General features: G+C 40.0%; 1 protein-coding gene across 2 annotated transcripts in view; it reads right to left on the bottom strand.

The window, feature by feature from the left end:
* Positions 1-2052: 2052 nt before the first annotated feature.
* NEMP2 (nuclear envelope integral membrane protein 2) overlaps positions 2053-16182 on the bottom strand; it is a 147248-nt gene continuing 133118 nt past the window's right edge. Inside the window, exon 15 of one of the 2 annotated variants that reach the window (XR_007154465.1) lies at positions 2053-2124. The gene's annotated coding sequence lies outside the window, so the exon portion shown is untranslated. Of the gene's footprint in view, positions 2125-5663; positions 5788-16182 lie in introns of those variants that run through there. The other variant, XR_007154464.1, reaches the window with a different exon arrangement.

The following is a 16182-nucleotide window of genomic DNA, read 5'->3' as shown; positions in this document are numbered from 1 at the left end:
CATTGATGTGCAAAGTTCTTAATAGTGGATATTGTGCTACTAGTGTTGCTTGAAACACTTCAATAAAATATTGAAGAGGAAAAATTCCTGCTCAATTAGTAATACTCTTCCAAGCACCTAAGCATAAATAAAGTGTCACTGAAATACTAGGGAGAGCACAGGAAAGGGCTGTGCTTGGGTTTTGCTTCCTGTCTTGAAGGGAAAATCTGCAGCTCTAGCCTTTGGCAGAACATTTAGAACTGTCAATTTTATGCATAATTTAGCCAAATTCACATACTTTCAATAGTATTCTTATGTTGCTTATGAGAATTAAAGCCTGGAACACCGTGTGCCCCCTCCTACTCTCTCTCACACTCCTTCTCTCACACGTGCACACACCCCCTCTCTCACACATGTGCATGCACTCTCAAATATTCTCTATTTCTCTCTCTAATATCCTCACATACACACTCCATTTCTATCTATAAGGTAGAGGGGATAAGGAGGTTTCTGTAATTCTTGCAATTTTTACACTTCAAAAACTAGGAGTAGAGTTAAATATGGACAGTCCTTATGTCTACTAGAATCCCATATTGAATGTCCTCTGAGGTGGATGTGGACCTCTTTTCCTATTCTCTTAAGCAGCATTGGTAAGGTCGGAGGCCCCCATCTGTAGGGATCCAGCTCTCAGCTCTGACTTCTTTCTGCCTCGCGCCCTCTGGGGGCCAAAGGATATTTCTGCAGCATCTTCTATTTTTTTTTTTTTTTTTTTTTTTACAATTACAATGAAAAGAACTGTCCAACTCTTTTTAATAGTATTGTGTTGCATACAGCAGATTCAATCATTACTGATAATTGAGTTATAGTGTTTAAAGCCATCTTTATGCTTTGTGATTGACTGTTGGCTCTCAAGCTATATATTCTTACCACTTGCAATGTTGTTTTAATGGTTGATTTTAAATACAAGATAATCCGTTCTTCATAAACCACATTAAAAATAAAAACCCAGAGGGGCGACTGGGTGGCTCAGTCCGTGAAGCGTCCAATTTTGGCTCTGGTCATGATCTCATGGCTCAGGAGTTCAAGCCCCACGTTGGGCTCTGTGCTGACAGCTCAGAGCCTGGAGCCTGCTTCGGATTCTGTGTCTCCCTCTCTCTCTGCCCCTCCCCCGCTCGTGCTCTGTTTCTGTCTCTCAAAAATAAACATTAAAAACAATAAAATAAATAACAATAAAAACCCAGAGTAGTGCCTGGGTGGCTCAGTTGGTTGAGCATCCAGCTCTTGAGTTTGGCTCAGGTCATGATCACAGTTCGTGAGTTTGAGCCCTGAGCTGACAGTGCAGAGCCTGCCTGGGATTCTCTTTCTCTGTCTCTCTCAAAATAAATAAACTTAAAAAAAAAAAAAAAACAGAAAAGAAAACCTGGAAAATAGTCCTTTTCCCTGAATGGAGAAACAGAATATGGTTCAAGAAAAAGCATTTATTGGGGCACTTGGGTGGCTCAGTCAGTTAAGTGTCTGACTTCAGGTCAGGTCATGGCTCAGGTCATGATCTCATGGTTCACTATCAGCGCAGAGCCCACTTGGGATCCTCTGTCTCCCTCTCTTTACCTCTCTCTCTCTCTCAAAAAGGAATAGCATTTATTGTCCCTATGAACATTTTTAGGATATGTAAATTATCAATAAAATGCAGTGAAAACAGTCCTCTTCAGTGTGATCTGAACAAGCAGTTTGCTAATTTATTGGAGAAGAAAATCTAGACAAGACAGGAAATCAGATCTATTCTGTTAATGTCCATTATGCACATTCCTTGTCAATCTGCAGGAAAGCCAAGGCCCTTCCTCAAGCATGCATCAGTAGGTTACGTCTGTATTTTTTCTTGCATAAACTACATCCATGGGAATATGACCTCTAGTGTTGATTTCCTTAGAAGAAAAACTTAAAAATACTTGCAAAGTGATCATAGGACATATTCTGAATTTAAAATTTTTCCCTCTATTTTTACAATAGTTTCATACTCTAATTTTTTTTAAGACTCACCTTTATTAGGGCACTTGGCTGGCTTGATCAGTGAAGGATGTGATTCTTGATCTTGGGGTTGTGAGTTCGAGTCCCACATTGGGTGTGGAGATTACTTAAAAATAAAATCTTCAAAAAAAAAAAAGACTTTTATCAACCCTTTCCAATGCCTTTAATTATTTCTTTTCAAAATCATGCTCTATCATTTTTACTTTATATTTAATCAATCTATTAAAAGTACAATCAGAATATATAATTTGGGGAGCAGCTGAGTGGCTCAGTCAGTTTAGTTCTGACTTTGGCTCAAGTCACGATCTCACAGTTCATGAGTTCGAGCCCTACGTTGGGCTCTGTGCTGACAGCACAGAACCTGGAGCCTGCTTTGGATTCTGTGTCTTCCTCTCTCTCTGCCCCTCTCCCACTCGCACTCTGTCTCTCTCTAAAAAACAAATAGACATTAAAAATTTTTTTAAAAAGAATATACAATTTGGAAAGTAGTCAACAACTCTTGGCAAACACAGAACTCAACTGACAGGAATGGGAAATGGGGGTAGTGGGCAGAGGGAATGTGACAGGTAGCGTGTTGGCCATGAAGGTCAGGGGTCTGGTGCATTGGCCAATGTGTTTTACAGGAGACTGGAGAGAGAGACTAATCTGCCAGTCACTTAGATAGACGGTGATGAAAAGACAGCTTCCACCGCATAATGGGAAGAGCAGTTCTGGGAACCCAAGTCACTTCCTCCACTCTAATGTCCTTTTTTTTTCACTCTAATATCCTTTTGATGGTAAGGCAGGAACAAGAGAGTTTGCAGTAACTGGAATTTGAGGAAAACTGGCCACCTTTCTCTACAGTAAAAGCTAAGCCCTTTCAAGTGGGTTTGGAAATCAGTAACTTGAGATACGATGCTATGTAAATGCTTCTATGTTAGGCCAAGTATTTTTAAAAGCACAGAGTTCCACGCCAGGAGAGCTAACCAACCTCACACTTTCAAACAAGCCCAGCTGTGCCCATGGTGTATTCGGACAGCTTGCAGCAGGGGCAAACTCATCATACAGTTAAATTGATATATCAAGGCTTTCGAGTATAGAAGCAGACAAAATAATGAAAAGTCAGAGAGAGAGTTCATATATTTTTATCCTTAGAATACAGGAAGGAGAGGGGCGCCTGGGTGGCTCAGTCGGTTGGGCAGCCAACTACGGCTCAGGTCACGATCTTGCAGTCTATGGGTTCGAACCCCATGTCGGGCTATGTGTTGTGAGCTCAGAGCCTGGAGCCTACTTCTGATTCTGTGTCTTCCTCTCTCTGCCCCTTTCCTGCTTGCTCTCTGTCTCTCTCTCTCTCTCAAAATTAATAAACATTAAAAAAAAATTTTTTTAAAGAGAATACAGGAAGGAGTGCCATTACAGTGGGAAATTGGTAGCTTTGATATTACTTTTCCCCCAGGATAGATATTTCTATCAATTTATCATATTAATATATCCTAATCAAAATGATATATGTGAGACATTGTTTTTTTAGAAATAAATTCTAGGGATTATAATTTCATTATCCAGATTATTCTGAGAATCATAATCCAATCTATCAGTAATCCAGACTTGTGCTTCCCAAATGATATCCACAGCCTCAGGTGGCTGTTGAGCACTTGAAATGCATCTACTCTGAATTGAGATGTGCTATAAATGGAAATACATACTGGATTTTATGAAAAAAAGTAAAATATTCATAATTCATTATAGATATGTCTATAACACAATTTTTTTTGCAAAGGGACAATAGTTTTATTTTTTATTTTTGCAAGAGAGAGAGAGAGAGAAAGAGAGAAGGGGAAAAGGGAGAAGGAGAGAATCTTAAGCAGGCTCCATACCCAGCACAGGGCCTGGTGCAGGGCTCGATCCTATGACTGTGAGATCATGACCTGAGCTGAAAGCAAGAGTTGGACCCTTAACCAACTGACCTACCCAGGCACCCCAGGACAATAGTTTTAAATTTTAGAACAAAATACCTTAACTTGCAACTTAATGAATATTATAACAAAGCAATAGTTCAGTAAGGCATTAAGTTCACTATTAAAAGCAATTAGTAAGTATTTACTTACTGGTTTTATTTTCTAGGTCCTATCAGTAAGGTAGTCATTTACATTTTGTTGTTTTAGTTCTCACATTTCCTATTGTAACTACTGGTTTATTCCTTCTTTCATGCAATCATATGTTACTGTATCTTCACTAGCTGATTTAATTTCTATTAAAAATAACATGACTGGGGTGGGTGCCTTGGTGGTTCAGTTGATCAAGCATCCAGCTCTTGATTTTGGCTCAGGTCATGATCTCACAGTGTGTGGGTTCGAGCCCCGATTGGGCTCTGTGCTGATGGTGCAGAGCCTGCTTAGGATTCTTTCTCTCTCCCTCTCTCTCTTCCAGGCTCTCTCTCTCAAAATAAATAAACTTAAACATTTTTTAATAGAAGAAAAAATAACATGACTATGGGGAAATTATTGTCCACCACTTTGTTTCAATAGGCCAAAGTGAACCAGAGATGAAACGTGACATATATCTTGCCACCAAAGGAAGAGTAAAAACTGGTACAAGGGGAAGGACATGGGTTTTAGAGTAAACAAGGCTGGGTTCACTGGGATCACTTACGATGTGATCTTAAGCTAAAATACTAAGCCATGTAACCTCTTTGAATCCCAGTTTCTTCATCTGGTAAAATGATTTACGCCATCTCTCAGGAATATTGTGAGAAGGAAATGAAATAACATATGTACATCTCTAACACAGTAGACTGATGCTCAATAAAACAAGCTACTAATACTTTTATTATTCCTATATGATGCAGTCAACCTAAAAATTACCAGGAAACAAGACATAAGTTAAAAGTTAAACAGTAAGTTAAAGGAGAGACCTCACTTTATTCAGTCAGCAATTCAGTTGATTAATGAATAGAGACTAATGGGCCAGGTCACTTAGATGGATGGTGATAACAAGAGGGCTTCCTCTACTGCACCGCAGTAAAAGCAGTCTCTGGGCAGCTTAATTCTTTTGTTTTAATATAGTAACAATACTATATTAGCAGTTAACACATTGATCGCCAGATTCCAAGTGCTGTGTTAGATATTTACTTGCATTCTTTTATTTAAGATAATAAGCAAATTTGTGTATCCCTAGATGCCATGGCATAACACGGTCTTTTCCTCCTAACTAGATATTTTGCTTACATTTAAAAAACTAAATTAGTTAAGCTAATTATTTTTCAAGATTTTCTTTTTAGAACATTTTCCACAGATGCCTCTCACCTGTTACCCTCTACCAGCCACTTGCTTCCTCCTACCGTCACCCCTAACTCAGCCCAACTGTTCCTAAGGACTGACTCCCGCATTGAGCAGGGTCCTAAAGATCATTGCCTTTTAATACACTTTGTATGTTGCCAATCTTCTGCCCTGGTTCCCTGCATGAGATTTTAAAATGCCAAGAGACATATATATTGTAAAGGGCTTTTTGCTATGTTATAATGATAGGAGTATAAAAACGGACTTTTGCACCTATGTATAAAGTCTTTAAGATGGCCCTTCTGACCGGAAGAAGTCCAGCCAAGCTAAGCCTGCAGCAATACTTTATATCAGTAAGCATTAACCTTAACTATGAGTGGCAAAATGACAAAATAACGGTGGCTTCAATTAAGATGAAAGCGGTTTGGTAAGCTGAATGGTGGCTCTACCCCAGTGTCCTCAGGGACTCGGACTCCTTCCATCCTTCGACTACGGCCCTTCTTCTCATGGTCTAAGACAACAGGATCTGCATTGCAGGTAGCAAGAGAGAGGAAAAGATAGGAAAGAGTAGGTGATTTCTCAGCTCATTGACCAGAACCTAGTCACGTGACTATACTTATATGGGAAGCTGGAGAATGCACCCAGCCATGTACCCAGCCCAAAACCAGGCAGTTTATCACCCTGGAAGATAGGAAACAGGCAATGGAGAACAACCAGTAGTCTCTATCACTCAGTCCAACTGAGCTGTCCAGGCTTTGGCCTTGGTCTGACTGCTGATCACACATCACTTGTTCTTATCACTAATGTCTCATGACCTTTATAGTCAGATTATTCCAACCTTTAGCCACGGTCACTTATCTAGTTATAATGTACTTATCTATTTCATCCCCAAGGAATTAAAAGTGCCATAAATGTATGCATTTATCAAAATGATGAAGAAAGTGAACCTCCTGCCAATAAAAGCACAGATGAAAATACAAGACAAACATAAGCAGTGATTCCTCTCCCAAAATCTGGGATAAATCTCTGAGCAACTTTCCTATCACCTCCTCCTATCAAACCAGACCCCCTGCCTCTGTCTGTTGAGTGCACAGCATGCAGACAAGCTTGTGTCCAGTCTATACTCTGCTTAGCCATTCACCTTAGGAGTCAGCTTGGCCCAGTCCACAGAAGCTGGATATAACTCCCTGTCCTGCATTCACAGCCCAGAGTGTGTTGCTGCAACCAGCCTTACACAGCTACCACGCAAAAACAGCACTGCCCATTCCATGGCAGAAAGTCAAACCACACATGCACACATTTGCTGCATTCCTCCAAGGGGAAAAAAGCAAGCAGAGGTTACAGTTTCCTTCTTGTCCCCCAGTTTTGTTTCCATTTTTTCCTCCAAGTGCTAAATACAAAGACAGTAAAAACACTAAGTTGTAACCTTCACATCCATAGTGAACACCTCTAATTGTATCTGGCTTGGTACAGACTGGTTGAAACACATGTTCATAAAGCAAGCCTAAGTAACAGCACGTGTCCCCTTAGAATGGCAGGGAACTCCATTAAAGTCTGGTTTGTGCACAAGTAAATCTTTGAAACTGATCCAGGGGAAGTAGCTGTTTTGAGCTGAACTTTCTTAAAAGGTTTTATTTGTTTATTATTTCTGATAACCAGCCTAGCCAAAATTCTGGCTCTCAGGAATATTCAATATTCCTGATCCTGAGCCATGACTATGCAGGATTTAGAGTTTTCTTTATTTACCCATTAGAAAGAAAGAAAGAAAGAAAGAAAGAAAGAAAGAAAGAAAGAAAGAGAAAGAAAGAAAGAAAGGAAAAGAAAAAGGAAAGAAAGGAAAAGAAAAAAGGCAGAACCATTCCTGGGCTGGCTTCGTGGCCTTGTGACTTGTGCAACTGTAGCAGGCTCCACATCAGAAAGGCACTGAACCTGGTTCTGCTATTGTCATCTTGAAATTCTTAAAAACTTTTTCTTTGAGAGTAGACCAGCAGGGAGATGGGTTATATAGGTGACAGGGATTAAGGAGGCCACTTGTGATGAGTACCAGGTATTATATGTAAGTGAGGGATTAAATTCTACACCAGAAACCAATATTACACTGCACGTTAACTGGAATTTAAAGAAAAACTTGGAGGGAAAAAAATAAAATCCTCTTCTTACAACAACAAAAAAATTATCTTTGAACTTGTAAGTTAAGTGGAAAGGACAGTGAAGCACGTGCATGAACAGGGGCATGATGTACAATGTGTGTCTGTCCCTCTTCCTGTTGCCCCCATTCCATTCACCTAATGCTCACAGTGCCCGGTGAGGACAGAATTCTCATGGGCCCATGATGTACAGGACTTCAATGAGACTCAAACTGAATACAAGTGTGTTACACTTATGGCTAAGTGGGGGCACTGACAGCCCCGGAGAGCCAGAACTTGCTTCCAATGAAAAAGGAAGGCAATGGTGTTCTGAGGAACCTGAATGAACAACCAAGAAAGCCTATCACCCCTTTCTTATCTGTGTATTTTTATCTGTGTATTTATTTATTATTTATTCTGTATATTCTTATCTGTGTATTTATGCAATTAGCAAATTGCATAGGCTGAAGATCATGGCATGGAAGGAAAGGGAACGAGAGGGCCACCTACAGTGCCTTCTCTTTCTAGTCCTTCCTTGCCGGTAAGCTGAAGGTAGTGAGGGCTGGCAGAATGTGTGAGTACCAAGAAAAGAAAAGAAATAAAAACAGTTGAGCTAGTGTCATGGACTGTTTCCACTACTGTGGTAAGAATAAAATATATATTCATGTAGAGCTATGGAAAATGGATCATGTAATTCTTGTGATTCCATATAAAAATTAAATACACTTCTATGCATTTAAAACTGGCATGGCATAATATAAAGATGAATAAAATTCATGCCAGTAAGTGAAGTTTTAAAATTTTCTTTACCTAGAATGACATTAAAGAGCAAATAAACAATATCACGATGGGCTGAGAGACCGTGGAAGAAAGGAAAAGTCTTTTTATTTTAGACCTGTATGTACTTAAGTACTTTAGTACTGTGTTTTATTACCTTTTCTCCTGCTGTCTGAAAAAAAGCCCCCCATTTTCATTTTGCACCAGGTGCCACAAACTATGTAGCCGGCCCCAAATTGGTCTCATTTGCACTTCTAACCTCACTGTCTTTTTCTCTATCTGAATTTTTGTCATATCTGCTGGCCAGTCCCGGAGCCAGCCCACCAGTGAGCTAGGTCTACCCTAACTGAGAGTTGAAGGGTCTTTTTAGTTTATCCCCAAACTGAGATGATAAGGGAACCAAACTATGTTTTGTGTACATTTCTCACCTGGGAAGTAAGCTGGCCCTTTGTGCTGTGACATTTCAAGCACTTTTGCCATAAGCTTACTGACACTCTCCACCAGGTGTCTCCAGCAGATTTGTGCAGGCAGTTAACATAATATCAAAGGCAAATTATAGCAAAGTTCTTGTCTTGGCTAACTTTTTCCAAAGGGTTGCCTTTAAATTACATCATTATGTTTTAAATATGCTGCTTTCTTAAAACAACTCATTCCTTTTATTGTGTCTTAAGTATTCTTTTCATTACATGCTTCTTAAAGAACTGGAATATACGAAGAAGTAAAAACAAGGAGGAAAATCCAACACCCAGACACAATTACTGCTGACATTTTAGTCAATTTTCCTAGAGTGGTTTTCCTTCTGTACAGAGAAGAGGGAAAACATGAGCTACAGAGGGGGGAGAAGATAGCTGTAATATATATATGGCAAAGGGCCTGTATCCTGAAGATATAAAGGACTCCTACAGAGTCAACCAGAAAAATAAAGCCCAATTTTAAAATGGCCACAAGACCCTTTACAAAAGAGAGTGTTTAAATGGCCAATAAATATATGAAAAGTGTTCAACATCACTAGTCACCAAGAAAATGCATTAAAACCACATAGACACGGGGCGCCTGGGTGGCTCAGTCAGTTAGCCAAGCCTCTGACTCTTGATTTCAGCTCAGGTCATGGTCTCGGGGTTCTTGAGTTTGCGGGTTTGTAAGTTAGAGCCCTAAGGGGCTTCCACTGCTTGGGATTCTCTCTCTCCCTCTTTCTCTGCCCCTCCCCCGGTCTCTGTCTCTGTTTCTCTCTCTCAAAATAAATAAACTATATAAAATAAATAAACTTAGAATAAAATCCACATAGACATGCCACTACACCCACCAGAATAATATGTATTAGAACTTGGAACAACTAAAAGTCTCTTACATTGCTGGTGGGAGCATAAATTTGTACAGCTACTTTAGAAAAATATTTAACACATATCTGAACAGCCACTTTGGAAAAATATTTAATAAAGCTGAACATATGTGTGTTCTATGACCCTTTTCTAGGTATATGCCCAACAGAAATGCATGTAAATATACATCAAGCGACATTTACAAGAATATCCATAGCAACAGTATTCAAAATAGCCAAACCCTGAAAACTAAGCAAATGCTCAACTACAGTAGAATAAGTAAATATGTCACTGTATACTGAAATAGAATGAAACAGTATGGACTAATCTCACATACATTATGCTGAATGAAAGAAGCAACAGAGAAAAAGCATGTACTATATGATACCATTCTTATGATGTTCAAAACCAAGCAAAACTAAGGGAAAGCACCATCAAGATCCCTCCTCAGGAGGAAATGCCTCAACTGACTGAAGATCACATTGCCAGTCCTGGGGGCTCTGAGCTTCAGAGCTCCTGTAGAGTTAGTTAAGACTTTGCTGACATTGCAATTCAACCTAACTTCTACTTCCGCTCAGTCCTGTTTCTTTCCTTCCCCTCCCTCCCCTCCTCGTCTCTTCCCTCCTCCCACAATCATTGGTCCCTGCTACACAGTATATCTGAGGCTGCCTCCTTGGGAACCTAATCTAAATGAGAGTAGTAGTTACCTTTGGGGACTCCATGACTAGAGAAGGGCAGGAGAGAGCTTGTTGGGGTGCCAGTAATGTTTTGTGCCTTGATGGCAGGTACACAGGAGTGTTTATTTTGTAAAAGTTCATGGAGCTGTATAAATTTTGTATATTTTACAACATGTATGTTATACTTCAATTAAAACATCTGCAATACAAAAAGCCAATGAATATAATTGAAGAATGTGTATATTTGAACATTTTTCTAATTATTCCATTAAGATAAATTCCTAGAAGCGAAATTACTAGATCAAAAATGGACAGTCTAAATTTGGCTGCCTATTGAAAAAGGGTCCTCCAGAAAAGGTATACCAAATGATACCTTATCAGCAGAGGATGAGAATGTTCATTTCCCACATCCTTGCCAACACTAGATAACATCAATTTTCCAATCTAATATGTGAAAAAAGTAAATCAGGTTGTTTTAATATTCTACTGCTCTTCTTTAGAACTAACTACATGCTGATGATTAGTTGGCCAATTGTAAGTAATTAGTGAAGTCTACTGTATTCTTTGAATTATACCATTTTATTATGCAAAGTAAAAAAAAAGTTTAACTATTTGTATTAAAGAACCGGCAAACACACATTACAGAGAAGCAAGTTTGAACTCAATACAAAAAGCATTTTGAAAGATTTGAAATGTCCAACCATGGAATGGACTACATTCTTTTTTTTTTAATGTTTATTTTTGAGAGACAGAGAGAGAGAGAGAGAGAGAGAGAGAGAGCAGTGGAGGGGCAGAGAGAGCGAGGGGGAGACAGGAGATCCAAAGCCAGCTCCGTGCTGTCAATGCGAAGCCCAATGTGGGGCTTGAACCCAAGAGAACCCCATGAACCGTGAGATCACGACCTGAGCCAAAGTGTCATGCTCCCCGACGGAGCAACCCGGGCGCTGTGAATGAACTGCACTCTAACTACCATTTATCCTACAGGCCTTGGGCAGGGGCTAGTAAAATCTAGATGACCCTTTTCCTAGGATTTGAGGCATGATCCCTAGTTTTCATGATGAATCCGATCATCTATATCTGTTGTTGTTTTGTTTTATGGTTTGTGGGCTTTTTAGTAATTTAGTTTTCACAATTTTGTAATTCTTTTCCTTTATAAAATTTTCTAAAAATTTATTCATTTAAGTAATCTCTATACCCAACATGGGGCTCAAATTCATGACCCCAAGATCAAGAGTTATGCTCCTCTGACTAAGCCAGCCAGGTGCCCCTATATTGGGTTTTTTTAATTATAAAATTCTAACATACCATGCTTAAAAAAATTCTTTTCTTTATGTAGTTTTCACTTAAAGATCTCATTCATTTCTGCAACTTCAACTATGTATTTGATTCCCAAATTTCTAAAAAGAAAGATGGAAAAGAGGAGGGAATAAAGAAAGGGCATGGATTGGAATAGGGAAAAATCCTAATCTCTCCTTCAAACCCTGGACCTATATTTCTCAGTGCCTGCTGGCCATATCCACCTCCATGCCTGGTCAGGCCTTGGAACTCAGCAGCTTCCAAAGCGATCCTCTTTCCCAGTCTGCCCTCCCCCTCTTCCTCTAGCATTCTAATTTCCTGAGCCCAGGCCTCCTCTTCCAGATCCTGCCCTTACAAACTCTGGAGTCCCATTTTCACCCTTGAGCTCTTTCTTCCCAGTCTCTCCCCATCTCCTGGCCTCTAGCACCCTTTTATCCTTCAAATCTCCAGGTCACCACTTTGGGCCAGACCTCTCCTTGCCTCTGACTCACTCTTACACACATACTGCAACATGGCTTTGAGGAACCTGCATAGTTCAAGAAAAGCTACACTGTGGGTCAGAGTTAAATCTGCAGCTGTGGGTGATACGTGACTGTGGGCGGGACAACTCCCTGTGCTGCAGTCTCTTCATTGGCAGGACAGTCACAAGGGACCCTTTTTTTTTTTAATTTTTTTTGACGTTTTATTTATTCTTGAGAGATAGAGAGACTGAGCGTGAGTGGGGGAGGGGCAGAGAGAGAGAGGGACACACGGAATCCAAAGCAGGCTCCAGGCTCCAAGCTGTCAGCACAGAGGTGGGGCTCGAACTCATGAGCTGTGACATCATGACTACAGCCAAAGTCAGATGCTTAACTGACTTAGCCACCAAGGCACCCCCACAAGGAGCCCTTTTGATGCCAGTATTGTACAATTGATTCCAAGTCAGGCTCTCATTTCCCTCAAAACCCTCTGGTGACTTTCTGTTAGCTCCTAGGCTTTAGCTTGTCTACAAGACTTTCTTCCTGCTTCCCCCCTACCCCCTGCAAAGGAAATGAAGAAAAACAGGAGAGGCTGTCACAATCTTTTCTTAGATTTTGAGACTCCTAGCACGTAGCTGCTTTTTGCTGGGTGTCTCATCATTTTGCCCATAGCATGTATGGGCATCGCAAAAGAAAGCCTTGAAGGGAAATTGCATGCAAAGCACCAGACTCACTGTTCTCTATTCTTCTCTCTGGGCTCTTAAGCCCTCAGATATTGGCTGCCCAATCCTTAAACTCCAATTTCTGTCTCCCTAAGTCCAGTGAGACAGCCATAAGCTGGAGCTCCCTCTGTCTCTAGGTCCCACATGGTGAATTTGAGAATACCTTGGGGTAAGCAAAGATTTTGGGGCAAAACACTAATCATAGTGGGCAAACTGGAAATAACCTCAATGATTATTAATAAAAGAATGGCTAAAATAACTTGCAGTCTACGTATATTGCACAGTATATTATGCAACCAAAAAAAGAAAGAGTTATGTCTAGATGCCTTGTTATGCAAACATACTCATGGTATAGGGTAATGGTGCACAGTGTTGCTAAGTGAAGAAAACAGTTTATAAAAGTGATTCCGTTTGAAAATTAAAAAAAAAATTATTCTAAAAGTCTGTAAATAAATACACCAAACTATTCATAGTAATTATGCCGGTGGATAGGATTATAAAATAATCTTCATTTTCTGTATCATTTTGTTTCCAATATACAAGAATTATATATTTTATAATTAGGATAAACAGTGAAATAAAGTTGATACATTTCTTTAAGAAAAAAGTAACATTTGGACTACAAGTCATATATACCCTCTGGAATGTAAGCTTGATGAAAGTAGGGACTTTTTAAACATATGTGGCTGGATTCCCAGCACCTAGAACAGTGTGAGTTTCAAAATGGGCACTTAGTAAATATTGGTCAAATGAATGAGTATGTCCAGAAGTATTTGACGTGAATGTTAAGACACTGGAGCTATCTTCCTATATCTAGTAATCTCCAAAAGAGCAATACATGTGATATTATGGGAAAATATTTTAAGGGGGTCAGTCAGTTAAGTGTCCAACTTCAGCTCAAGTCATGATCTCACGGTTCATGGGTTCAAGCCCCACATTGGGCTCTGTGCTGACAGCTCAGAGCCTGGAGCTTGGAGCCTGGAGCTTGGAGCCTGGAATCTGCTTTGGATTCTGTCTCCTTCTCTCTCTGCCCTTGCCCCACTCATTTTCTCTCTCTCTCTCTCTCTCTCTCTCTCTCTCTCTCTCTTTCTCTTTCAAAAACAAATAAACATAAAAAAATTTTAATATCATGGCCTGTTTTGTTTCTGTGTGTGTGTATGTGTGCTCTGTATTATTACATTTCAATAAGGACTGTACCATAACTTTGAGCACCCAATAAATATTAACTAAATAATTGTTCAGTAATTGATATTTCAGGGGTGCCTGGGTGGCTCAGTTGGTTGAGTGTCTGACCCTTGATTTCTGTTCAGGTCATGATCTCAAGGTTTGTGAGATCGAGCCCCACATCAGGCTCCATGCTGCCATGGCAGATGGCATGGGATTCTGCTTGGGATTCTCTCTCTTGCCCTTTCTCTCTTCCCCATCCTCACTCACATGCACTCTGTCTCTCTCTGTCTCTCAAAATAAGTAAAAATAAAAACTTAAAAAGAAAACTTTTAACAATTGGTATTTCATTACTTATTGTCAGTGATAAAAATGATGACCTGGTATTTAAGGATGTAAACTTTACTCCTATTTTATTTTAGCAATATTAAATTTAAAGTTTTTTTATTTCTTTTTAAACACTTTATTTATTTTTGACAGACAGAGACAGAGCATGAGTGGGGAGAGGCAGAGAAAGACAGAGACAGAATCTGAAGCAGGCTCCAGGCTCTGAGCTGTCAGCACAGAGCCCAACGCCGGGCTCGAACCCACGAACCGTGAGATCATGACCTGAGCCGGAGTCGGCTGCTTAACCAACTGAGCCACCCAGGCACCCCTAAGCAATATTAAATTTAGTAGAGAGTCAAATTCCAATCTAGTTAAGTGACAATAGATGGACTTATGATTTCTTTTACATTCTCTGTGTGCCATGTCATAATATTTTCAATATAGGATACACAGAAGACTAGTGATATTACAATAAAATTTTCAATGTATTTTCTGGGGAGGGGGTTATTTATTTTTTTAATATATGAAATTTATTGTCAAATTGGTTTCCATACAACACCCAGTGCTCATCCCAAAAGATGCCCTCTTCAATACCCATCACCTCCCCTCCCCTCCCTCCCACCCCCCATCAACCCTCAGTTTGTTCTCAGTTTTTAAGAGTCTCTTATGCTTTGGCTCTCTCCCACTCTAACCTCTTTTTTTTTTCCTTCCCCTCTCCCATGGGTTTCTGTTAAGTTTCTCAGGATCCACATAAGAGTGAAAACATATGGTATCTGTCTTTCTCTGTATGGCTTATTTCACTTAGCATCACACTCTCCAGTTCCATCCACGTTGCTACAAAGGGCCATATTTCATTCTTCCTCATTGCCATGTAGTACTCCATTGTGTATATAAACCACAGTTTCTTTATCCATTCATCAGTTGATGGACATTTAGGCTCTTCCCAAAATTTGGCTATTGTTGAGAGTGTTGCTATAAACATTGGGGTACAAGTGCCCCTATGCATCAGTACTCCTGTATCCCTTGGGTAAATTCCTAGCAGTGCTATTGCTGGGTCATAGGGTAGGTCTATTTTTAATTTTCTGAGGAACCTCCACACTGTTTTCAAGAGTGGCTGCACCAATTTGCATTCCCACCAACAGTGCAAGAGGGTTCCCGTTTCTCCACATCCTCGCCAGCATCTATAGCCTCCTGATTTGTTAATTTTAACCACTCTGACTGGCGTGAGGTGATATATCTGAGTGTGGTTTTGATTTGTATTTCCCTGATGAGGAGCAACGTTGAGAATCTTTTCATGTGCCTGTTGGCCATCTGGATGTCTTCTTTAGAGAAGTGTCTATTCATGTTTTCTGCCCATTTCTTCACTGGGTTATTTGTTTTCTGGGTGTGGAGTTCGGTGAGCTCTTTATAGATTTTGGATGCTAGCCCTTTGTCCGATATGTCATTTGCAAATATCTTTTCCCATTCCGTTGGTTGCCTTTTAGTTTTGTGGGTTGTTTCCTTTGCTGTGCAGAAGCTTTTTATCTTCATAAGATCCCAGTAATTCACTTTTGCTTTTAATTCCCTTGCCTTTGGGGACGTGTCGAGTAAGAGATTGCTACGGCTGAGGTCAGAGAGGTCTTTTCCTGCTTTCTCCTCTAAGGTTTTGATGGTTTCCTGTCTTACATTCAGGTCCTTTATCCATTTTGAATTTATTTTTGTGAATGGTGTGAGAAAGTGGTCTAGTTTCAACCTTCTGTATATTGCTGTCCAGTTCTCCCAGCACCATTTGTTAAAGAGACTGTCTTTTTTCCATTGGATATTCTTTCCTGCTTTGTCAAAGATTAGTTGGCCATACGTTTGTGGGTCTAGTTCTGGGGTTTCTATTCTATTCCATTGGTCTATGTGTCTGTTTTTGTGCCAATACCATGCTGTCTTGATGATTACAGCTTTCTAGTAGAGGCTAAAGTCTGGGATTGTGATGCCTCCTGCTTTGGTCTTCTTCAAAATTACTTTGGCTATTCGGAGCCTTTTGTGGTTCCATATGAATTTTAGGATTGCTTGTTCTAGCTTCGA

Source organism: Prionailurus viverrinus, chromosome C1, assembly GCF_022837055.1.
Source record: "Prionailurus viverrinus isolate Anna chromosome C1, UM_Priviv_1.0, whole genome shotgun sequence".
NCBI lineage: Eukaryota > Metazoa > Chordata > Mammalia > Carnivora > Felidae > Prionailurus > Prionailurus viverrinus.
This window is presented reverse-complemented; position numbering and strand designations above follow the sequence as displayed.